The sequence below is a fragment of the Callospermophilus lateralis genome, chromosome 10 (genome assembly GCF_048772815.1).
Source record: "Callospermophilus lateralis isolate mCalLat2 chromosome 10, mCalLat2.hap1, whole genome shotgun sequence".
In the NCBI taxonomy this organism is placed as follows: Eukaryota; Metazoa; Chordata; class Mammalia; order Rodentia; family Sciuridae; genus Callospermophilus; species Callospermophilus lateralis.
The window spans coordinates 40,141,521-40,165,944 of record NC_135314.1 but is presented as its reverse complement, the minus strand read 5'-3'; the positions used below and the strand labels follow the sequence as shown (position 1 = coordinate 40,165,944).

Below are 24,424 nucleotides of genomic sequence, written 5' to 3'. Positions count from 1 at the left end.
CTCCCTCAGCGTTGACGCTATCCAGCCGAGGCTGGAGACCCCCCATGTTCACCTCGGTGGCCCCTCGCCTCAGAAAAGGGCCCTGCAGGCCCAGCCGCAGTTCCTTCGCAGACCCCTAGTCTGGCTCTGAGAGGCCGGACGCCGCAAACTTCCCACCCGTGACACCCGGTGCCCAGGACCTCGGCCGCCCCTCCGCCCCGAGGTCCCAGGCTCTGGCCGATTCCTCGCCTTTCGGCCGGTCCCGGAGCTGTCATCCCCGGGTACCTCTCGGCGAAGGCTGGAAGCGGCCAGCAGCAGCGGGCCCTGCGGTCCCTCAGCGGCCGGCGGCGCAACGCACTCTCCAGCGCCGGCGTCTCCGCGAAACACCAGTCTCGGCCGCAGCTCACAACAAAGGAAACATGTGACCGTTTGGGCCAAAACACTGAGCGTCACCGACCCCTGGCCAATCGGATGGGCGTCCCCACCTGGGGAACCCTGGGAGTTGTAGTTCTCCTTGCCTCACAGATGACCCCCGGGGCCACCTGAGTCTCCACCATAAAGCGAGTACTAAGTGCCAGGAGTGGCAAGACGCAGTGGGAGGGCTGCTGACTTGAAACACTTTGTTTTAGATAGAGACCAGTGAAGGAAATGCATCACGTGCAAAGAGCCTTGGTGAGAAAACTGTGGCGGCTGTTTATTGCCCTCAAAGCCTTTTCCAGGTCTCAAGGCACAAAGCAAAAAACAAACACCCCCCCCCCCCAACACACACACACACCAGGAATTCACAGAACCTTACAGCTTAGAGCTGTGAGACTTAAGATCTTTTAATTTAACTCTTTGATATATAATTGGAAAATCTGAGGGACTGAAGGGTAAAGGGACTAAAACCCTGGTCACTAGAAGGCGCAAGAGAAACTACCTTTCTTTGTAAATCTATTAATGCCACTGGTATCAAACCTTAGCCTACTTTTTTATTTTGAACGCGCATGCAAGTTGAACAAAGTTGTCCCAAATCTCTATTTTCCAGGGTAGATAGACTCTCTCTGAGAGGCATTATTTTTGTTCTTTTGTTTCTGCAAATCTTTTTTTTAACCTCCTGATTCTGAAACCATTTAACTAGGTTTTGGTTTCTCAAATCAAAATTATAAGTCATCTCTCTTCTACACTTCATGAATACACTTCATTAATACCTATATTAAATAAGGAGATGTGTTCAATGACCAGAGGTGAAAATAATATGGAAGGTCGGTATTCAGGTCTTTAAGATGTATTTTTAGGTCTTTTTTTTGTATCTCTTATTAAAATGATCAAAAATGAATATGTCTGATATTTGTTGAGTACTTATTTTAGAGAAGGAAAGATTTTCTTTACTTCCCTAGAGTTCTTGGCTAGGCCTGAAATAAAACTGCTTACCATTCTGGCTTGACCAGTCCCCACAGAGATCTGAGAGGCTGATGTAGTTAAGAATCCTTACCTTGGCTGGCTTTTGTCAGAAGTCCAGGATCTCTTAACCATACCTTCTAGATTGAGCAAAGTGTCTAAAGTGAATGGCATTCCCAGCCCGTGACATCCTACATTAAGTGCCAGAAACTGTGGTGCATAAAACTATACATGTCCTCATCCATCATAAGGGGGATTTAGGCCTAAAATAAAAGCTTAACAAGAAAAGAACTAATTTAATCAATTATAACAATCTCTTCCAGACCTCCTGGGCTCCACATGCAGTTGTGGGCCTGAGGTCCTCAGACACTGTGGGGAAAATAATGCAAGAATGATCACTCATAACTCTGAGATAGGAAGGGAAGGAGGAATCCTCAGCAGGCAGGATAGTCCTGGCATATAGGTAGAGGCCTGCTGGTGGGTGGGGCTCCTCAGGCAGCCAGATATGGGTGACTTCAGCATTGGTGGTGGGCCCTCGGGGTTATACTAACTCATAAATCAGTGAGCATGGTTGGGCAGTAAACTTTTCCTCAACTGGAACAGATGCAGAGCTGTCAAGTCCAAGGGAAATCTACTGAAACTGAGTGAGATTGTGTTTTCCTTGGTGCAGTGTTTTCAATCCAGGTCTGTCTGGTCATTTGAAGGAGGTAGACAACTGAAGTTGGAGGGAACCAGAGGTTCTTCAGTCCTATTTCTTCTTCTTTCAGAGATAACAGTATATTGTGCCATAATCTGTCTTCTTGCCAATCCCACGCAGTGGACCTAGTTTTGCTTTCCATAAAATCCACTAGTGCTCTTGAGATCTGAAGGTGGCTAAGCATCCATAGTTCTGCCACCCTGATCTTATTCCCCTGAAGACAATAGTAGGGTCTTCTCCTTAGACATTTCATGTACTTTCAGACCTCCTTGCCTCCCTTCTTGGCCTCCAGCCCTTGGAGTTTCCCTTGTCTGCAATTGTAGCAGAAATGTTGAGCATCCTATAAGGCCCATCTCTGGTGCTGCCTCTTCTTTAGAACTTTCTGATTCTCTTTAAGAATCCAGTCTTTAAGAATGTGACACTTGCACTTCCTTTGATAAACTTAGTACTTTGAGCTCCTCTTTCACAGCAAATCCTGGTTGAAAAGCATCAGTAAAGGAGATTTTTCTGAAGGCGTTATGAAGAGAGAATTAGACAACATCCCATGCTGCAAAACTCCATAACAATCTGCTTCCTCCCCTCGGATCCTCCTCTTTCCCACCAGACACCCTGGCTCTGGGGCCTTGTCCTATACATGTGTTTGGGTTTCTTCTCTTTCTGAATTTTCTGTCACCTTCCTCTGAGACATCCCTCCTCCCATCTATTTTTCTGTAATTTTCATTTTATACTCATTAACTTTCAAATAAGGGAGTTCTGCTCTTCAGAAGACAATATGATAAATTATCTCTGCCCACTCCACCATCCTGTTTTCCTCCACAGACACATTTAATATCCCAGCAAGTCTGTTACACAATACCCCCTCAGAGTGTGGAGTGATGGGAACAGTAAATACAATGCACTGTTTGCTCATGGCACCTGAGACTCTCCAATCTTGAGAACTCTCCCTTCCCTCCCTTCTTCTTTGGTGAGGTTAGACATGAATCACCTTCAAACCCTTTTGAAGGTCTGGCTCACCTAGACTATTTAGATTACCAGGAAAATTTGATTTGTTTGTTTTTTGCTGTGCTGGGGATTTATCCCAGGGTCTCAATCATGCCAGGCAAGTGCTCTACCACTGAGCTACAGTCCCAGCCCAGGAAAGGTTTAATTTGCCCCTACTCCTACTCCATCTCTGCAAGTCATGGGCCCCACAAAGCCAGGCTGAGTTTGGGATTAGACATTGTAGCATTAGATTTCAATGGGGAAAGATACAGCTGAAAAATTTCCATTTTGAGATATGGGAAAAGAAAGAAATCTTCTGCCACTTAGAAGGTGAGTTTCCTCAATGCTCCCACAGCTTTTTCCTTTACGGGTGCACTCTGTCACAAGGTATTCATCCTCACAACTGAAGCAAAAGCTAGGCCATTCTATCACATGGGAGTGGGATGGAGTGGGGTGGTGGTAATCCTTGTTTTGTTCCTGAAACTATCCTTCAAGGTTGAATGCTGGGTGGTCGGTGCCTTGGTGGCATTAGGATTTTGTTTGTGACCAAACATGCCACACTAAATACAAATAAGGGTGAGTGGTTACCAAAATACCAGCAAGAATAACTTAGAGGAGGAAAAGTTTATTTGGGGCTCATGAATTAAGAGGTCTCTGTCCATCGATAACTGGCTACATTTTTTGCTCTGGGTCTCAAATAAGGCAACATAACAAGGGGGAAAGGCCCAGTAGAAGAAAACTGCTTAGCTCATGGTGAGATTGGAAAGGAGTGAGAGAGAAGAGAGAGACTAGGGGCCACGGGACAGATGCACCTTTCCAGGACATGACCCACCTCCTCTAGCCATGCCTCACCTGCCTACAGTTATCATCCAGTCAGTTCAATCAAAGGAGCATAGACTGATTGGGTTATAGCTCTCACAATCTAATAAGTTCACCTCTAAATATTCCTGCATTAGCAGGAGCTTTAGAGGGACACCTCATAACAGTAGTCATTACCATGAGCCCTGGGCTCTGACTTCAGGAGACTACGGCACACATACAATCCTTCTCCCATGGTGACCCCAGTCCCAGCTCAAAACATCTGATTTTACCTCCATGTCTTCTTCCTTAATCATTTTCCCTAGTGAGAATCCAAGTGGTCCCTCCAGTCTCAGAATAAGTTGAATTTTGGGGAAAAGATTTTTCATAAATGACTCCTGCTCTGACTGCTCAAGGTACACTGAATTCCCCAAGGGACACCAGCAGCACGTTTTACATGTCTTGCTGGGAAATCCTCTAAACTTTGAACATTTATGAAGAAAGTCTTCTCCTTTTTGTGGCCTCTGGCCGCAATGTTAGGCCAGTCCTAGAAATGACTGCATTTCTGCTCTTGGCTCTGGTTAGCAGTATGTCCCACAGATGCTTCAAGTCCATATTGAGTTCCTGCTGCTGGCTCCAGCAGACCGTGATTTAATCTCTAGTTTCTTGCCTCCAAGGCTCACCACCCCATGACATTTAGGAGATATGTACTGACTCCGATTTGATCTGCTGTGGCTGGCACTTCTCTCCTTCCAAATGCCTGCAGTTTCTGAGAGTCTGTTTTGTCTACTTGTCGTCCCTTTAATTGCTTGATGGGCAGCTGTTCCAGGAATTCTGCAGTAGATATGCAGGGAAGGGGTTAGGCCATTCAAGAATATCTATAGCACACTTCCTCTCCTGTTATCTAGTTTCTTAAGAAATCATGTTAAGGATGAAACAACAATCTCCAACCTGAGAATTCTCAGTTTAGTACCTCATCTGATGCTATGCTCACAAGAGGCTCTGTTTGGGGCATCCACTTTGAACAATGCAACTTCTCCAAAGCTCTAGTGCAGACCTTAGGGCAGTTTCCACACACTGATGGTTCAAGAATCACTCTAATTTGTGGTACGTAAATTAGATTTGAAAAATAAGCCTGAAGAAATGAAGTGATTGAGGAACCTAAAAACCAAAGCCAGCCCTCCAAACACTCAACCAGGGTCCTATACTCTGAAGAGAGATCAGGAATGGGAAAGCAGTCTGCCTCTGCTCTTCAAATGTCCACAAAGTCCACATCACTGAGCTTGAACCATGGTTGCCTGATCAAGGGATGAAGACTTAGTGTTAAAGGAGAGCTGTGTTTCTTTGGGGAATCTTTTGACATTAAAGAACAAATAAACAAAAAACTATGTGCATGAATGCATTACTCAAATATTTGTCTTATTTTTAAAAATTTTGAGGTGGTGCTGGAAATTGAGCCCAGAGCCTTGCACATGCCAGGCAGGTATTCTTACCACTGAGCTATGCCCTAAGCTCCTAAATATTTGTTTGATTTATTTTTATTTTTTCATATTTTTATTGGTGCACTGTAGTTGCACATAATGGTGGAATTTGTTGTTACCTATTCATATATACACACAATATAACAATATAGTTTGGTCAATCTCATTCCCCAGTATTTCCCTTTTCCCTCCTCTTCTCCCTCTCTGGCACCCTTTCCTCTACTCTGCTCATCTTCCTTCCATTTTCATGAGACTCCCCCATTTTTCCTTTTCCTTTTCCTCTTTAGCTCCCACCTATGAGAGAAAACATAGGGCCCCTGACATTCTGAATTTGGCTTTCCACTTAATATTCTCAAGTTCCATCCATTTTCCTGCAAATGACGTAATTTAATTTTTCTTTATGGCTGAATAAAATATTTTCTATATGTCCGTTGATGGACACATCTCGTCTGGTTCCATTGTTCGGCTATTGTGAATCATGCTGCTACAAACATGGGTCATGTATCTCCGGAGTACAATGACTGTAATTCCTTGGGTTAAATACTGAGGAGTGGAATAGCTGGGTCATATGGTAGTTCCTCTGCTAATCTTTTGAAGAGCCTCCATGCTACTTTCCATAGCGGTTGTACTACTTTACAATCCACCAACAGTGTAAAAGTGTTCCTTTTTTTCCACATCCTCTCCAGCATAAAAATATGGAAAGCTTCATGTGTTTACACATCATGCTTGTGCAATGACTATTCTAATCTTCTCAGTGTCATTCCAATTTAGCATATATACTGCCAGAATGAACACTAAATATTTGTTTTAAATGTTTTTAAAAAATCATTGCCTGACTCTGTGCTTCCAGCTCCGGAACACTCTGTAAATGGCCTAGAAAAGAGCCAGGCCTCCCAGGTCACCAGTACACAGGGACAGAGCCTCTTGACCCTGCTTGTGACAGCATTGCAAGCACATGCCTGACATACTTTGGAAGGCCTGCCTGGTTCTATTACTGGTACATGGAAGTTTTGCTCCAGCAGCAAATCTCTAAATTTAGATGCTTTTCAGGATGAACTCTAAGTGATCTTTGTCCCCAAGAGTAGTAAGGAATTGGAGGGCACCTTGCTTTTTATCAACTAAATCAAGTGCCAGAGTTGATACTTCATAGCACAAAACTTGTGAAGATTATCATGTTAATGGAAAATAAAACAAACAAAACAGGGAATATATACGATTTCTCCTTCATAGTTTTTGATAAAAATTTACCCTGGGTAAAACTCAAGTGAAATAAAAACAAACTCAGGGTGAAAATTCTTTTCCTGGTAACTCTATGGGGCTATCTAGATACAATTAGGGACTATCTTTTTTGTTTGTGATGCTGGGGATTGATCCCAGGGTCTTGTGCATGCAAGGCAAGCACTCTACCAACTTAGCTATATCACCACTCCCCACTTAGGGACTCTTTTAATAAAATGTAGAAATTTAGTTCTAATATAATGTCTCAATGCTTAAATTTGCCATTTTAAACAAAGAAAAGACAATTTCAGAGCATATTAAAAAGAAATTAAAAACTTTAAGGGAATGCTCAATTTATTGAGGAACCATCTCCTATCAAAGATAGTCCCACTAATTTATCTTTATGCAGAGACAAGAATATAAATGTAGATTCAGATTAACTAGGTTCCAATCCTGATCCTGCTACCACTAACAGGGGGATGTTGGGTGGTTTATTTAACTGCTTTGGTGCTCAGCTTCTTTGCCTAAAAATAGAATCTAAGAATACCTTCTTATTATGATTATTAAATGACAGCTTATAAAAAGAACATATAATCCTTAATAAGTGGTATTATTCAGTCAAGACGTAATGATATTATTCTGTCTAGATATAATGACAGTCATTGATATATCCTAGCAAAGGAAGATTTTTTTTTTCATTTTAAACAGGGAACTTCAAGGAATAATGGGGAAAAAATATACAGAGAAAGAGAGGGGTCCTGGTGAGCTCTGTCATTTGGCTATCCTAGACAAATAACCTAGTTCCCTTGGGTCCCAGTTCCTTTATCTCTAAAGGGAGCTCTGTGCCTTGCACCAAGAAGGGTGCTTGGTTAAATTATTTCCAAAGGCCTGTCTAGTTTTGGCATTGCTGGATATTTGTTTCATTGTTCTGTGATGCTGGGGATTGAACCCAGGGCCTTAAGCAGGACATATAAGTACTTCATACTGAGGTACATCACTTGTCCTAATACTGTGTATTTTTTTGGTCAAAGGGACTTCAATGGAAAATTATTTTGGTTCAAGAAGTGCCCAAATCAGGACAAACCTGAGGGGACATAGAATTCTTTGGAAAAAGAATTGTGTTGCCATAAGTGGCTATAAATGATCAGTAATCAGATTTTACTCTGAGAGAGAAAAGTCGACTTTATAGGCTGAGATTTGGGAAGGACACAGCTATTTAGTGAATTCATTTCCTACCCTGAAACTTTATACACCCAACAATGCTCCCAGTCTTTCACACCATCCCCAAAGGCTTTCCAAGCTGGGTCTCTAGGTGAGCTCTTTTCCTTCATGCAGACTGCATTCCCCAGACAGAGTTCTGAGCCAGGTTCCTTCCTCCAAGTCCATCCCCTCATGTGCTTAAAGTTTGCCTAGCTCATGGCCCTCTTGGTAGGATGCTTTGTCTCCCCCAGTCCCCCTCCACCACCCGCTCTGATCTTTCTATTTTTAGCTTCCTACTCAGGGACTTTTTGGAGTAGACAGTCACATGCACTAGGTCATTTATGACATTGCTGGCTTAAGTATGTCCCCAGTCATTTTTTCATGAGTTATATCTTGATTTAAAGAGAAGAAATTAGTAGTTTTTAAGGTTCCAAATTTCAAAGTATTATACACCAGTTATAGAAATATTTAGAAAGGATAAAGAAGAAATTGGATATTATGTGTGATCTTCTGACCCAAAGATAGCTACTGTTAGCAATACATTTCTCATACTTTATTTTTTAAATTTTTATTAGTTGTCAATGGATACTTATTTATTTATGTTTCTGAGAATCGAACCCAGCATCTCACACATGGTAGGCAAGTTCTCTATTACTGAGCCACAACCACAACTCTCATCCTTTATTTTTATATACATGTTTAGACTGTATCTATACCTGCTTCTACATAAATCTGTGTATTTGAGCTAATACTTCACATCCAAAATGAAGTCATGTGTCAGTACTTACTATGTGGCTTTCTATGTCCTTCTCTCCGATCTGTTTTGATCTGTTTCCTCTTGCCAGTCACAATGACACTAATCTGCAGCTTGGAACTGGATTCCTGTGAAAAACCACACTTTTTTTTTTTTGGAACCAGGAATTGAACTTAGGAGTGCTTAACTATTGAGCCACATTCCCAGCCCTTTTTGATTTTTTCATTTGAGACAGAGTCTCCTTAAGTTGCTTAGGGCCTTGATAGGTTGCTGAGACTGGCTTTGAACTTGATCCTCCTGCCTCAGCCTCCGGAGCTGCTGGGATTACAAGTTTAGGTCACCCGACCTGGCCACAATAAAGTCTTTTGCCTTAACTTCCTCTTGCTTCCTCTGACTCCTGAAGCCTGGTGCTTCCCCTTGTGGCCCTGGATGGCTTCCTGGGGACCAAACTTCCTGAGTAACAAACTGTTCTTTCAGAGGAAGCCGCATCTTCATCAGTCGGCCTCACTTATCTGAGTAGTAACAAAACCTATATTTAAAAACAGGGTGCTAACATGGACAATGACTGAGATGGTGGTGGGTGAAACATTGTGACAATGTAAAGGAACATTGGGGATGCAAGATGTAAGTGACAGGATTTAATGATTCATAGCATGGGAGACAGTATGATAATTATGATAATTTATAGCAGTTATAATCTCATAAACAAAAGGCTTTATTGCTTCACAGAGTACTTTTACACATATTATGTAATTTGTTTCTTACACACCTTTAGCTATAATAATCTGATTACAGAATGGTCTAGGCCTTCTGGTGAGTTCATAGAACCAGAAATAAAATTGAAGTGCACCAGATCCAACCTCCTCATTGTACAATTGAGGAAATAAGGTCCCGTGAGGGTTTTTTTCCTGATCCCATCTCTCTGGCTCTATGAACAGATACTATTCTCTGCTGACTAAGCCCAACCTGATTAGGAGACTTCTCAGAACCTGGCAGGAGGAGGGGCATAGCCCCAGCAGCTGGTGGACTCCAGATCAGCAGCTCAGACTTTCTCCCCCAGTGAAGGTTGGTCAACACCCCTTGGTTACCAGCCAAGGTCCCCCTCTGCCTTGAACCAGAACTAAGCCAAGACCCCAGGTGGGATCCTTTTACCTCTGCTCACAAGACTATAACAACAGCACCCTGGCCCTCCTGCAGGATAAGTGACTTCACATCCTGGGATCCCAGGCTGGCCTGGCATTGGGAACCCAAGCAAGGGGATCAAAGTTGCCTGGAATTTCAAGGCAGGGGCTTTATTACAACTGTTCCAATTCCATTAGCCAGTTCAGAGTAAAGCGGCCACAAAACTAGGCATATATAGAAGGCTGAGTTATTGATATAAGTACCTCAAGGTGCCTGGAAATAAAATTTTCCTTAGAAACTAAGATTAGGCTGAATATCTAGCCTAGAGGTTGGATGTAAAGTTTAAAACCTTGCAGGACAGGAAGCAGGACAGTGGTGCTGGAGACATTTCCTCCCCGCCCCCCTCCCTTTCCCTCTCCTTCTCCCTCTCCCTCGCCCTTTTCCTCTCCCCCTCTCTTTCCTACCAGGGATTGAACCCAGGGGCACTTTACCCATGAGCTACATCTTCAGCCATTTTTATTTTTATTTTGAGACAGGATCTCACTAAGTTGCTGAGGCCATCCTCAAACTTGTGATCCTCCTGCCTCAGCTTCCCTGCCTCAGCTTCACTGGGATCACAGGTGTACGCTATCACACCCGCTTCCACTGTTTATTTCACAAGTGCTCAAGCTTTGTTATAGAACCATAGGTCTGACTAAACTTGGAATCAGAGTTTCCATTTGAGACACAATTTAATGGTAGCAGCAAAGCTTGATGGCACAAATGAGGAGGGGCAAGTGTAGTCAGAGAGATAGAAACAGTAAAAATAGAAAGCATTGGAACTGTCTTAGTTTCAGTGCTATTAACTATAGTCAGGACTGACTTAAGCTGCTGCTGATGCCACCACCAGAAATAAAATCTGACTACTTCCTCTGGATTGCCACCTTCTCCAACAAAATATTGTGCTGCATGTGTGCTGAGGACAGGATGGCAACTGATACAAGGATGATGGTGCATGAGACATTCACTTGGAAGGGTGGCTGCAAGTGGCCAGCAGGGGCAGGAACCAGGAAGTCAGAAGAGATGAGGTCAGATGGGATCAAAGGGCTGGGTCATCAACAGCCTCAGACAGGAGCCATGTGAGCTGTGAGCATAAAGAGGTATCAGATCAGTAAACAATCAGAGGGAAGCTTGTTCTTTGGTTTACAAAGAAACACTGAATCAAAGAGATAGGCAGAAATGGAGGCCAAGGGTCTGAGATGGTACCAGGAAAGCTCTAAATTTACCTGAGGGGAGGTCACAGGGAGCTGAGACAGCTCATGGTTTTTGGATCAAATCAAATCAAGTTTTATAGGTAGCTATGGGATGGTCTTTCTTCCTGCACGGAATGGTCTTTCTAGGCCTTCAGGAGACCAGGCCTTGCACGGAAGCCCAATGCTCAGCTTCATCCTCATCTCCCCAGAGGCCTAATGACAGATGGCAACATGGTATCTTTGGGCATTTGAGCCTCATAGAACAGCTTTGATTTTCTTCCCTTTAAGACCCTCTTTCCCAATTCCTGACCAAGGATACGGGATTATAAAAGAATATAGAAAGCAGTAGAAGAATTAGAATGAACCATCCACAATTCCACTCTCCAGAGGCAACCTCTCTGTTTCTTCCTCTGTAGAATGGACATCATTGTATTAGATGAGGGAGATGCTGTCTTAGTATTTTGATATTCCCTTCTATTCTTTTTATTAAGCAATGTAAACCTGATTGGGTCTCTGAGGATCTGTATGTGTAAACTTTAATTTTTTTTAAATTTTAATTTGTTTTAACTTATTCTGCTTTTTCATCTTAATAGTAAATCATCATAATCTTATAGTTACAAAAGTTCGTGTGTGTGTGTGTGTGTGTGTGTGTGTGTGTTTTGCAATAAAACTTTAGTGATGGAAGGTCAAAGTTGGCCTGTAGGTGGCAGCTTGATGACCTGGGGTGAGAGAGTCCAGTGCTGGATCCTGTCCTGATGCAGAACAAGGGGCAGCTACTGATAAAATCATCACTGACAACAATGAAATGGTGATATTGTCCTCCTATGGGATATAGAAGTGAATTGGTCCCTTCTCTACCCACAAGAAACTCACTGGGAAGGATGGACAGGGTGCTGGGGGTAAATCAGCTGGAGGTGAAATTTAAGCAGAACTGCTTTCTATTTAAATCTGAATAAATCCCATTTAATCTGGAGTTCCCTGGATCAATATTTAATCCCTAACACAATAGGGTAGATCCTCTGAGAGAGGAAAGTTAGGACTTGACTTCATAACAGTGGGCTAACTATAGCCCACTGTGGCCTTGCTTCCTGCTATCATTTTGTTAAGATACTTCAGAGAACATCTTATTATGCTAATCTTTCTATCGAATTTAGTCTATATTAGATGAGTGAGAAACTAATTTCTGTTTTTGTTTGTTTGTTTGTTTGTTTTGTTTTTTTAACCAGGGTTTGGACCTGGGGCCCTTAACCATTGGGCCTCATCCCCAACACTTTTTATTTTTATTTGTTTTAAATTTTGAGACAAGGTCTCCCTAACTTGTGATCCTCTTGCCTCAGCCTCCTGAGCTCTGGGATTACAGGTTTGAGCCACCATGCCCAGCATCTTCTGTTTTTTATTTGTTTCTTTTTAATTAAGCACTTTAAACATGCTTGGAATCATTCAGTTATATAATTTTTATCCCATCTTTTTTCTTTTCTTTGTAGTACTGGGGGTTGGACCAGGGTCTCATGCATGCTAGGCAAATACTTTAATCCTGAGCTGTATACCATCCCAAGTATTCCCTTTTAAAATAAATATAGTTACAAAAATTCGTGTGTGTGTGTATGCGTGTGTGTGTGTGTGTGTGTGTGTGTGTGTGTGTTTTGCAATAAACTTTAGTGATAGAAGGTCAAAGTTGGCCTGTAGGTGGCAGCTTGGTGACCTGGGGTGAGAGAGTCCAGTGCTGGATACTGTCCTGATGCAGAACAAGGGGCAGCTACTGATAAAATCATCATTGACAACCATGAAATGGTGATACTGTCCCCCTATGGGATATAGAGTTGAATTGGTCCCTTCTCTACCCACCAGAAACTCACTGGGAAGGATGGACAGGGTGCTGTCCTGGCTGACCTTGAACTTGCAATCCTCCTGCCTCCACCTCCCCAGTATCTTCGATTGTAGACATGCATCATTGCACCAGATAATCTTCTTAATACTATTTCATGACTATTCTTATGGTCACAATTTGTATATAGATAGATATTATTAAAGCTGAATCTAAAAGCTTATTTAAGGATCTTGCTACATGTTATCAGGCAAGTGTATCATTTATTTCTCATAAGCCTTCAGTGTTTAGCATAGACTTTAACAAGGACTTTTCAGTTGAAAAATCCTGAGCTTGGGTTCTTGACTCCCACTTCACTTGCATGTCAGGCAAGTTGTTCTTGCCTGTTGGTCATCCCCTCTGGCATAGAGAGGAGAGTCTGAGCAGGCAATCTGAGAGACACTAGGACCTCCTTTCTCTACCCTGGATAGTCCTGTCCCTCCAAGAGCCCAAGTCCATGTTCTGATCTTTTCCTGACTTTTTTTTAAATTGGTGTGCTTTTTATGAACATGTACTAAATACTTCCCTAACATTAAAACTGAGACATACCTACAAGAATGGCATAGATCATGACATCAGTTAATCAGATCAAATCCAATATTATATTCCATAAACTAGAACCTCATATTAACTTGAAGTGCTCAGTGGTACCAAATCTTTTAATCTAATGTTTTTAAAAAGAAAAACATAACCAGAAGACCTAGTTTTCAAAATTGCTGTTAAAGGCCAACAAGTGATCTGGAAGGGAGGGCTAAAAAGAAATAACCTCTTATAATAAATAAATGCCTCAAATAAATAACCTCATATAATGAATAAATGCTCAAAGTCATCTACCACAAAAAGTAGATTCTTATAGTTTTGGCCTCATCCCATGAGGTATTCACAACCTTGCTCAGAATAGGACAGGCACCTTCCTGCCACCCCCAAAGAGGAAAATTCAACTTCTCCTTGTCTTTACTATATGTTTCAGGGGTATGTGTGGGTTTTGGTGTTGTTTTATTTTTAAATTTTTTTTAGTTATACATGGGCACAATATCTTTATTTTGTTTATTTATTTTTATGTGGTGCTGAGGATTGAACCCAGGGTCTCACACGTGAGAGGCGAGTGCTCTACCGCTGAGCCACAACCCCAGCCTCGGTTTTGGTGTTTTTATATTTATCCAGTTTACATATGAAGAGCCCATAAATAACACTTGTAAGTTTAATACAGCCATATTAAATAGTATTTACATAGCTCTACCATGTCATACTGAAAAATAAAAAAAAATTAAAATTTCCATCACTAGGCAATCATCTAAATTTGTAAACCCTAACTCAAATAATTTAATTAATAAATGTTGTAGCTGTTTCCTAACAAATCCAGCTGGGCCTACAATGTAACAAAATCCTTATAATTCAGGGACATAAAAATATCAGTTTAAAAATCTCAGCTGTATAGAATGTGCATTAATATTTATACCATGAAATTAGGAATACATTTAGATTTATGAAATAATATACTATAAACAGCAGGGTTTGTTTTTTTCCCAATCTTTAGCAGGAGCTAATACAATCCAGTGTTTACCTGGCTTTGTATGCAGATTGAAAGGGAACGAGTTGGCTTTGTATAATAGGATGCACAGTGTCAGCTGGGTTGATGTGATTATCTGCATGCCTCACATGACAGACCAGTCAGGACCTAAGCCAATCTGACTTACCTAAATGACAAACTATTTATAAAGGTGTCTAGAGTTCTCTATCTTTTAAAATAAGCACCCCTCTTCAATCACCTTCAGACAGCTTCTTGAGTATTCTCTTGAGGATTGGACACCAAAGCAGCTATATAAAACTGTAATAATTGCAATGCAGCCGGGTGTGGTCATGCATACCTATAATCTCAGTGATTTGGGAGGCTGAGACAGGAGAATACCAAGTTCCAGGCCAGCCTCAGCAATCTTGCTAAGGCCAGCCTTAGCAAGATCCTGTCTTAAACAAAAACAAACAAACAAACAAACAAACAAAAAAAGGGACAAAGGTGTTGCTCAGCACTCCTAGGTCCAAACCCCAGCACAACAAACAAAAAAGTAATGCACCCCGTACTACCATCCTAGGAAAGCACATTTCAAAGGTTAATCTGACACTACAAACAGCAGTTGAGGTCTCACTTATAAGGCAAACAAACAAACAAAAAAAAGCACTTTAAACTATTTTAGTAAATTTCTTACAGAAAAAAAGAAGATGTGATTCTGATGGTCAATGGATAAGTTTTAAATAACTGATCTCCATAGCTACTAGGTTAGGGAATAATACAGGTTTTTCCCTTGTGTCCCTTTTTCATCTTGGATTTAGTTGTCTTCTGACCAAACCGAAGGACAGGGAGTATAGATATTGGGTTAGAAGAGTCTGTATAGATGTATCTCTGTGGCTGGAGTTGAGGGATTGGTAGGCCAAGAAGATATCTTTGTCAGTCAGAGGAAGAGGATGAGAAGGAGAAAAAGGAAGAAAGAGGGGGGAAGAGAAGGAGTACCTCGAATCAGCAACCTCACCACGGAGTCCCAGAAACCTGTTCACTCCCAGGCTCTGTAGTGCATAATCAAAAATGGCATGGGCATACTCTCTGTCGAGATCCATATTCTGGATTGTTTTTGGTATTGGGGATTGAATTCAGGGGCACTTAACCACTGAGTCATATCCCCAGTCCTTTCTATACCTCTTGCCTCAGCCTCCCAAACTGCTGGGATTACAGGTATGGGTTACCACATCAGGTGAGATCAGTATTCTGGATGTATGCGTGGATGGATCTCCTGGATGCTTTTTATTCCACATAACTCATTGTTATTGGAGGAGGGAAAGCTGCAGACTGGCCTTGGGAGAATATTTTCTTTCTGTAATAAACATCAGAGTTTGTCAGAGCAGGAACTCCTACTTCTCTTGTAAAAATAGTATTGAGATATGGATCCCCTTTCTTTAAAATGATAGACCCAGCAGTGGCCCTGGAGGCTAGGCCAGGAGGATGGTAAGCTCAAAGCCAGCCTCAGCATATTAGCAAGACACTTAGCAACTCAGCAATGTCCTGTCTCAAAATATAAAAAAAGGGCTGGGGATGTGGTTCAGTGGTTAAGTGCCCCTGGGTTCAATCCCTGACACCAGAAAAGGAAAAAAAAAAAAAAAAAAAAGTAGACCAGAGTCCTCTCACTCACTGGAGTTTGCCCAATATTAATGTTGTCATAGTTTCCATGTTAATGACATCCTCTGAAAACTTGACCTGCTGTGATCTGGATTGTGCCTTGGATCTTCTGAGTACTGGCAGATGTACTAGTTTCTCTTTAAGCATGATTCTTTTCTGGCCACAATTCTGAACTTAGACTTTTTAAGGACTTTGCACTCCTGTATGGTGTAGAAAAGTTCAACATTCCTATGTTGCTTATTTTCTCAGTCTTCTGCCTTTAATTCCTCAGAGTTCACAGGGAATATTATAATGACTTCAGTTTGCTTTTTTCATCCACTGAATTACTGTGATATTAGACAAAGCCAAGAATCTATGGAATCCTGAATGTGTTGCTCTGGTTTCAAGTCTGACAAACACTCCGGGGAATCTTTGTGCCCTGTGTTTGATCATCATTATATCTTAAAGCCTATGGTTCAGATCCAGTTCTTGGAGCCTTGCAGGGCTTGGCTGGTGCCATAAGCAGAATCACTCCACTCATCTTGAGACTGGGTCATTCAATACATGTTGGATTGGTAGTTTTTATTTGCAAGGCTCTGATTGTTTTTGCTTTACCTTGTCTTATTTTTAACCATGTTATCAAATATTCAATGTGGATCGGCTCAAATATCCATCTCACTGGCTGTTGCTATAGAGGCTTGTGTCACCAAATCTAAAAAGGAGCTGTCATATAACCTTCATGCTCAGCCTATTTTCAGGGTCTTCTGGAGTTTTATGCTGTACTCTGCCTTCTCAAAATTCTTCATTGACAATACTTAGTTCTTGTCCAGAGAGATACAGATCATGCATTTCTGATAAAGGATGATATTATCATTGCCTGAAGGGTTAGGAGGCTTGAAGTTCAGAGCAGAGGATAAGAGGAGAGACTATCTACACTGATTCACTGACCAACTGCTTTTTACCTATTTGGATACTTTTTCTGGAGTGTCTTGAGAAAGTCCAAATTGGAAGAATTAGAGGCATAAATGACTTTACTAAGCCTGCATTTTTAAAGTTTTTTGTACTGAAGATTAAACTCAGGGGTGCTTAACCACTGAGCTACATTTCCAGCCCTTTTTAATGTTTTAGTTAGAGACAAGGTCTCACTGAGTTGCTAAGTGTCTTGCTAATCTGCAGAGGATGGCTTTGAACTTGCAATCCTCCTGCCTCAGCCTCCCAAATTGCTGGGATTACAGGCATGTGCCATGGTGCCCAGCCAAGGCTGAATGTTTTTGACCAACAAATCTGATCTGGTTTGGGAAGGAAGGGCCATTCCAACAAAGAGGATTTACATGGGACACAACAAACAAACAAACAAACAACCCCCTTCCCTCCCCAAACTCCTCCAAACCAAAACCAAACCAAAACAAAAAACCATACTTCTGTAGCACACTAATGCTACCTGTTGTAGGTTATCTGATCATGATCAACACCAATATATTCCCCACAGGTTCGCAGTGCTTTGCATAGAGACTCAAAGCTGCCACAGCAGAACAGGTGCTTATTCTTCATCCTTCACCTTGTTCTCCTGCAACTGTTTCACACTCAAGGTGGCAGAAGGGTTTCATGTGCCAATGGTGCCTCTCAGCTTCTGTGTACTCATCAACAAAATTATCTCATCACATGATGAGCACAGTGGCTGAGCTGTTTAGCACAGTGCCTGCCACAGTGAATCTTTCCATTCTGATAAAAATAGATGAGGTTGACCAGCAGCTGTTTACCAGCCAAACAGACAAAAGAAAATGGGCACCAGCATGCTCCAGGGCCCATTTGAGAGGCAGACACTGCAATTTTACCCACGTTTATCTTCAACCCACACTGCTCACACATGGCTTGCGTAACTGCTCTGGAGAAAAGTTTAATCATTCCTTTCTCAAGTGCTTCTTTCTTCTGCTGAGCTCTGAACACTTGTAATTCTTTTTTCTCCTCTTCATTCAAAGGCTAACAACACCGCACCTCATTATGTGGTGGCAACTGCTACCAAAGACCTTTAATGTGATGCTTTCTCCAGGGCTGTTAACACAAGGAAAAATTTCCTTTGGTAGGAAAAATAGAGCTGGATCTGCTCTGATTTAAGCCCAGGGGACCTAGCAGCACTTCACCTGGGCACAGCCAGAATCACTATCTGGTAGGGAACTTTTCTGACACACAAAGATGGCTTAGCTCATTTGGGGCTCCTTCTCCAAAGGCCTACCCATTAAGTTGAAAAGCTATCAAACATGGCTGCTCAATCTGCCTGCTCCATTTCCAGAAGCCTCTGTGAGTGGACCCTAGATGTCCTAATCTCTCAGTCTTGAACTTTTCCCTAGAAGCAGTGGGCTAGTGTAGAAAACTCATTGGATTCTGAAGTTAGAACTGGGTTCAAATTCCACTTCTGAGTAAGGTTGGGAAAATTCTATAACCTCAATTTCCATATCTGTGAAATGGACATGCAAATAGAGATGTGCTGAGCATGCAACAAGAAAGACCAGTAAAGGGCCTGGTGTACACTATCTGTTTAACAAATGGTAATCCTCTCCTTTTCTATTTTTCTGCCACCTCAGATAAAACATCAGGATCACCATTCTCATAAATGGAGTATTATATGGGGGAGAAGGACACCTAATTTTTTGTTGTTGTTGTTCTGGAGATTTAACCCCATAGCACTTTACTACCATGTTACATCCCCAGGCTACCCCTAATTTATTTTTTTCTTTTTTTGAGTCAGTGTCTCAAAATTGCTGACCTTGCCAAATTGCTGAGGGTATCATTAAATTGCTGAGGCTGGCCTTGAACTTGTGATCCTCCTGCCCCAGCCTCTTGAGTCACTGAGATTTTAGGTGTGTGCCACTGTGCCCAGTGGATGCCATATTTTTTCCAAACCTGTGTACATTTTGTTCCACAGCCTAGAGTAGTAATTTTCAAATTTTGCCACAAATCAGAATTACCTGAAGGTTTGTTAAAACAAAGATTGCTGGGTCCCTACGTAGAATTTTGGACTATATAAAAGATGGCTTTGGAGATGCAGCCCCAAATGAGCCAATCTGCCCACTCTTCCCATCACTCTGGCTGGTTAACTCCTATTTATCCTTCAGGTTTCAGCTTTTCATTTTCTCCAGAAAATCTTTCATAAACATAAAGTCTAAATTAAATATTTATTCTCTGTACTTTCAAACTTCTTAGGCTTACTCACTCAGGGTATTTCACAATGCTCTATAATTGTCTTGCTATTTGTCTGTATCCCCTAGTAGACAGTATCTACTATGGAAAAGAGACCATGTCTGCCTATTGAGGGCTATGCGCATTTCCAAGTCTTTGTTTCAGTACCTGGTACATTGTAGATGCTCAATAAATGCTTATTGAATGAATGAGTCTTGCTGTCATAAATAAGCAGATTTCCTCTGCCTTGCTCTTCTGCCATGATATTCTGCCTCACCTTGGGCTTAGAGCCATGAAGTCAGCTGACCATGGACTGAAACTCTGAAACTGTGAGCAAAAATAAACTTTTCTTCCTCTAAGTTGTTCTCGTCAGATATTTTGGTCACAGATTAATGTAAACAGGTCAATAGTGTTGTTCAAATCTTTGATATCCTTACTGATTTTCTGCCTATTCCATCAATTATTGATAGAGCTTTTTATATATTTTTCAAATATAATTATAGATTTGTCTTTCCCCTTTTTCTCCCAATTTTGCTCCATGTATTTTGAAGTTAGGTTATTAGATACAGACATATCAAGTATTGTTTTATATATTATATTATATTATATTATATTATATTATATTATATTATTGATTTTTTGGTATTGGAGATTGAACCCAATACTCATGCATACTAGGCATGTATTCTATCAGTGAGCTATATATCCCCAGCCCTGTGATATATTTCTGATGAATTGATCACTTTATCACTATAAATTTTTAAAATCATTTTCTAAGTCTTATTCTGTCTGATATTTTATAGGCATTCCAGTTTTTTTTTAAACCAACTTTATTGAAATACAGTTTCATACCAAACAATCGACCCATTTAAAATGTACAGTTCAGTGGTTTTTTCATATATGGTTGTGTAATCATCACTAAAATCTCATTCTGTTTGTTTATTATTTTATTTTATTTTTTTTGCAGGACTGCAGTTTGGACGCAGGCTCTACCCCCTATCCTTTCTTTAAAAAGTTTTTTTTTTTTTTTTAAATTTTGAGACAGGGTCTCAACTAAGCTGTCCTCAAATTTTCCTGCTTCATCCTCCTGAGTTGTTGGGATTATAGGCGTGTACTACTGTATCCAGCACAATCTCATTTTAGAACATTTGATTATCCAGATTTTTGTTATTAGAGTTTTATAGTATACTATTTCTTTTCATTTTGCTAAAAAAACTTTACTGAGATAAGTCCTGTTATTTATAATCTTTCCATATCTTTATATTTAAAATAAGTTTATTATAAGCAGAATATAGTTGAGTTTTGCTTTTTTAGTGAATGTGATCATCTTTGTCCTTTAACAGGAAGGTTAGATCATTTACATTTAATATATTTTGATGATTGTGTTTTAATCTACTTTCAAATAATATTATGCTTCATGTATAATGTAAGAAACTTATAATAGTTATACAGTTATGGGCTGATTTATAATGGGTATGTTCTGAGAAATGTGTTGTTAGGCCATTTTGTCATTGTACAAACATTATGAGGTGTACTATAATTGTATGAGCTGTACTTTAATATGACTGGGAAAGATGTAGCCTATATACATCCGCATCACCACATACCTGTGAGTAATGTATTATACTATGATATTATGATGCATATGACATCTCTAGGCAATAGAAAAATTTCAGCTCTGTTATCGTCTTATGAAATCAATGGGATATATGTGGTCTGTTGTTGACTGAAATGTCATTATGAATGACTGTACTTTCACTTTTCTGTCATTTTTACTATTATTGTCACATTTTACTCCCTGTATGTCATAAATTCTACTATACTTATTATTTTTTCTTTAAATGGAAATTATCTTTTATAGGACTTAAAATATGAGAGAAAATTTTTATATCTATTTGCATATATACCATTTTGAGCATTTTCATTCTCTATGTCAATCTAAAGTTCCATTTGGAATTCTTGTATATGTGGTTTAATAGTTTTTATTACTTGGAAAATTTCAGCAATTATTTTTTAAATGGTGCTGGGGGTATTGAACCCAGGGCCTCACACATGCTAGGCAAGTACTCTCCTACTGAGCTGCATCTCAGCTCAGAAATTCTTTTGTTTAATATTTTTGTCACTCATGTCTTTCTTTGTACACATAGTATATGTATTTTAGATCATTTAATATTATCCTACAATTTTCTCAGTCTTTTTTCTCTATATACTTTAGTTTGGATAGCTTCTATCCAAGGTCCCCAAGTCCACTAACCTTTTCTTCTGCACTTCCTAATCTGTTGTTAAACCCTTCAAGTACATTTCTTTAAAACTTCAGACATTATATTTTCTATATTATATAATTTTATCATATATTTATATATTGTATACTATATAGAATTACATAATATATAATTATATTATATTTCTATAATTTCTCTGTTTCTTATATCTTTATCAATGTTTGCATTGTGTTCATTTTCTTTTAAATATTTGAACACAGCTCTAATAGCTGTTTCAGATGCTTTCATTTTTGATTGGATGCCAGACATTTTGAAATTTGTTGAGTGCTGAATTTTGCTTTCTTCCTTAAAGTATGTTGGACTTCATAGTGAAAGACAATTAAATGATTGGGAGATAGGTTTGATTCTTCTAAAGCTTATTTTAAAAATTTCGTTATTGTGGGTCTAGAGTATCTTTTACTACGTGATAAGTGCAGTCCTATAAATAAGATGCAACTCCTCTGGGGTCTTGACTGAATGCTCCCAGTACTTAAAATTAGGTTTCTGCCTCCAGAACTCAAATATTACCTAGATCCATGCAAGCTCTGGGAATCTTTCAGCTTGAAACCACTGATTATAACATGCCAGAATGCATATGAAGAATATTTCAAGGGTTGTGATAAGGAAAGAATGCATGAGGGCTTCTGGGATATTACCAAATTTTTTTTTTTTTTTTGGTGGTGGTGCAAGGTATTGAACCCAGGGCTTCATGCATCTGAAGCAAGCACTTTACTACTGAGCCATATCCCCAGCCCAGCTGGAAATGTTTTTTGATCTGAATAGTGGTTATATGTGTGTTCATTTTATAACGAATTGTTAAAATGTACACATTCTGTATGTCTATTTTATATCAAAATAAAAATTAAAAGAAAAAAGAATATAACAATGCTTACATATAGGTGCTCAGTAAATGGTGGGAAGCCTGATTAAATGAGATAACATATATAAAATGCCTAGCACAGAATACAATACACAAGAGGTCCTGGGTAATTTCCTATAGGTTTATGGATGTATAATAACCCACACAAAGAGAAGCATAGGAAGCATAAGCACACTGCTCATGAATTGTTTTTCCAAAATAAAATACACCCAAACAAGCAACCAGGTTTTTTAAAAAAAGGAACTAAATTGGTTCTTATTGTTAATGTAAATGACCAAGATGTGGAATTTTCCTGATATCTCAGAATTTTGACTAAATTCTCCAAAAGATAGTGATAAGGATTCCTTCCCTCCTAAATAATGTTATTAGAACCAGAGGCACTGGCACATGCCTGTAATCACAGTGATTTGGAAGGCTGCAGCAGGATGATAGCAAATTTGAGGCTAGCCTCAGCATATTACTGTCTCAAAAGAAAAAAAAAAAGAAAGAAATTAAAAGAAAAAGGAAAGAATGCTGTTAGACGTCTCTTCAGGGCTTCCTAAAAGATGACATAGCTGATTGCTTGACTATCAGTCTCTGTCACTCACCTTCAGCATTACAGGCACCTAGAAGTTCTAAGGGGGCTTATTTACAGAAAGCCTGCCTATGAGGGAGTGATGTGGTCACCTGATGTTCTGACAAAGAATCAGAGCCCCCACAGAGCCAAGTCTGAGGGCTTAAAGAGACCTTGGGAAGCCTGAAGTGTAGATTCTGGAATTTAGTGTGTGTGTATGTGTGTGTGTGTGTGTGTGTGTGTGTGAGAGAGAGAGAGAGAGAGAGAGAGAGAGAGAGAGAGAGAGAAGGTTGAGGTAATTCTAGTAAACATAGAGATCAATATTTGAATATTTGCTTCCTATCTGGAGAATTCTGAGGGCAAGAAGATGGTTAGAGAAGACCACAGTGCTGTGGAAAGGAGCGAGCACAACACTTTGGTGGGGCAAAGATGTGGGAATTTCCTGGATCATGCTTCCTTGACTCTGCAATGGGCAGAAGGACTACAGCTGTCTTGATGGGTCCCACCCCACAGGGAGGACTCCAGTAATATGAAGAGATCGTAGTAAAGTACCCAGAGAGTACATCACATCAGGGACCAAGCACTACAAAGGTACCACGTGGGGCCTCTGAAGAACCATGAATGTCTCCCCTCTATAGAACTAGCAATCAAACATTGGCCAACTACGGCAGGCAAGAGGGAACACAACAGCACCAACCCAAGTAAAAGGACATTTGCTTCCTGTCCCTTCTCCCTAATCCAGAAGCGGCAGGGAGAGAGGTGGATGAGGTGGACCAAGGAGAGGAGAATTGCAACCACACATGCCTTCTTCTTCAAGGCTGATCCCCTAGGCAGGTAGGGAAAAACGTTGAACTGGATGTGAGGTTTTTAAATACGCTAGACTGGACTTTTGTAAACATCCCCAGATGAGGCTATTCATACAATCACAAGAGCCTGAAAAACTTTAAAGTCTTCAGAGACTGTTCAGGAGCTAAAAAAAAAGAGATCTGTTAAGGCATGTTAAAGGACACTGGTAAGAAATAAAGTCTTTATTTGTTTGTACATCTAGAGTTCAGTCCCCCGCACCTCTCTGTGGGATTGCTTCAGCTGAGCTAATATAGGATGTGCAGAATTTATCTTCCTCCGCTATAAGGTATACTCTTCTAGAGATTAGGATTCACTAAATCCCATTTCTCTCCTATGGACAATGCTAGGGAAATGCAGTAGACCCTTGGTATCCATGGATGATTGATTCTCGGAGTCCCCCAGTTACCAAAATACAAGATTGCTCATGTGCCTTATATAAAATGGTATATTTATATATAACCTACATATATCCTTTTATATACTTTAAATGATCTCTAGATTATTTATAACGCCTAAAATGTAAATGGCATGTAAATAGTTATCATTCTGTATTGTTTAGAGAATAGTAACAAGAAAAAGTGTCTGTGCATGTTCAGTACAGACATAAATATTTTTAAGTTCATCATTGAATTGGTATATCTGGAACCCATGGAAAGAAAGTGGGTTATATAGATCAATTCTTTCTTTCCTCTTTCACTCTTACTCACTGAAGTATTCTGATGATTCCCAGACATGACACTATTTTAAAGTCTACTGTTCCACTCCCACTAGTTGCATTTTAAATTCATGTCTTGCATTTACTAGAGACATCTTGGACCCCTTCCTGGAAACTGTGAAGCAATCACATTTACCAGTC

The 24,424-nt window shown here is 40.3% G+C and overlaps 1 protein-coding gene, 1 non-coding gene and 1 pseudogene across 8 annotated transcripts in view; all 3 read right to left on the bottom strand.

Moving 5' to 3' along the window:
- Positions 1 to 374, bottom strand: part of Klhl24 (kelch like family member 24) — a 44,422-nt gene extending 44,048 nt beyond the window's left edge. For 4 of the 7 annotated variants that reach the window (XM_076868418.2, XM_076868413.2, XM_076868420.2 and 1 more), the window contains exon 1: positions 229 to 374. The gene's annotated coding sequence lies outside the window, so the exon portion shown is untranslated. Of the gene's footprint in view, positions 1 to 179; positions 205 to 228 lie in introns of those variants that run through there. The other 3 variants (XM_076868414.2, XM_076868421.2, XM_076868415.2) reach the window with 2 other exon arrangements.
- On the bottom strand, positions 70 to 18,088 carry LOC143407788 (prickle-like protein 1; annotated as a pseudogene).
- On the bottom strand, positions 6,006 to 6,111 carry LOC143409116 (U6 spliceosomal RNA). The gene has a single exon (XR_013092620.1). It is a non-coding gene; the product is annotated as a U6 spliceosomal RNA (small nuclear RNA).
- Positions 18,089 to 24,424: the final 6,336 nt, after the last annotated feature.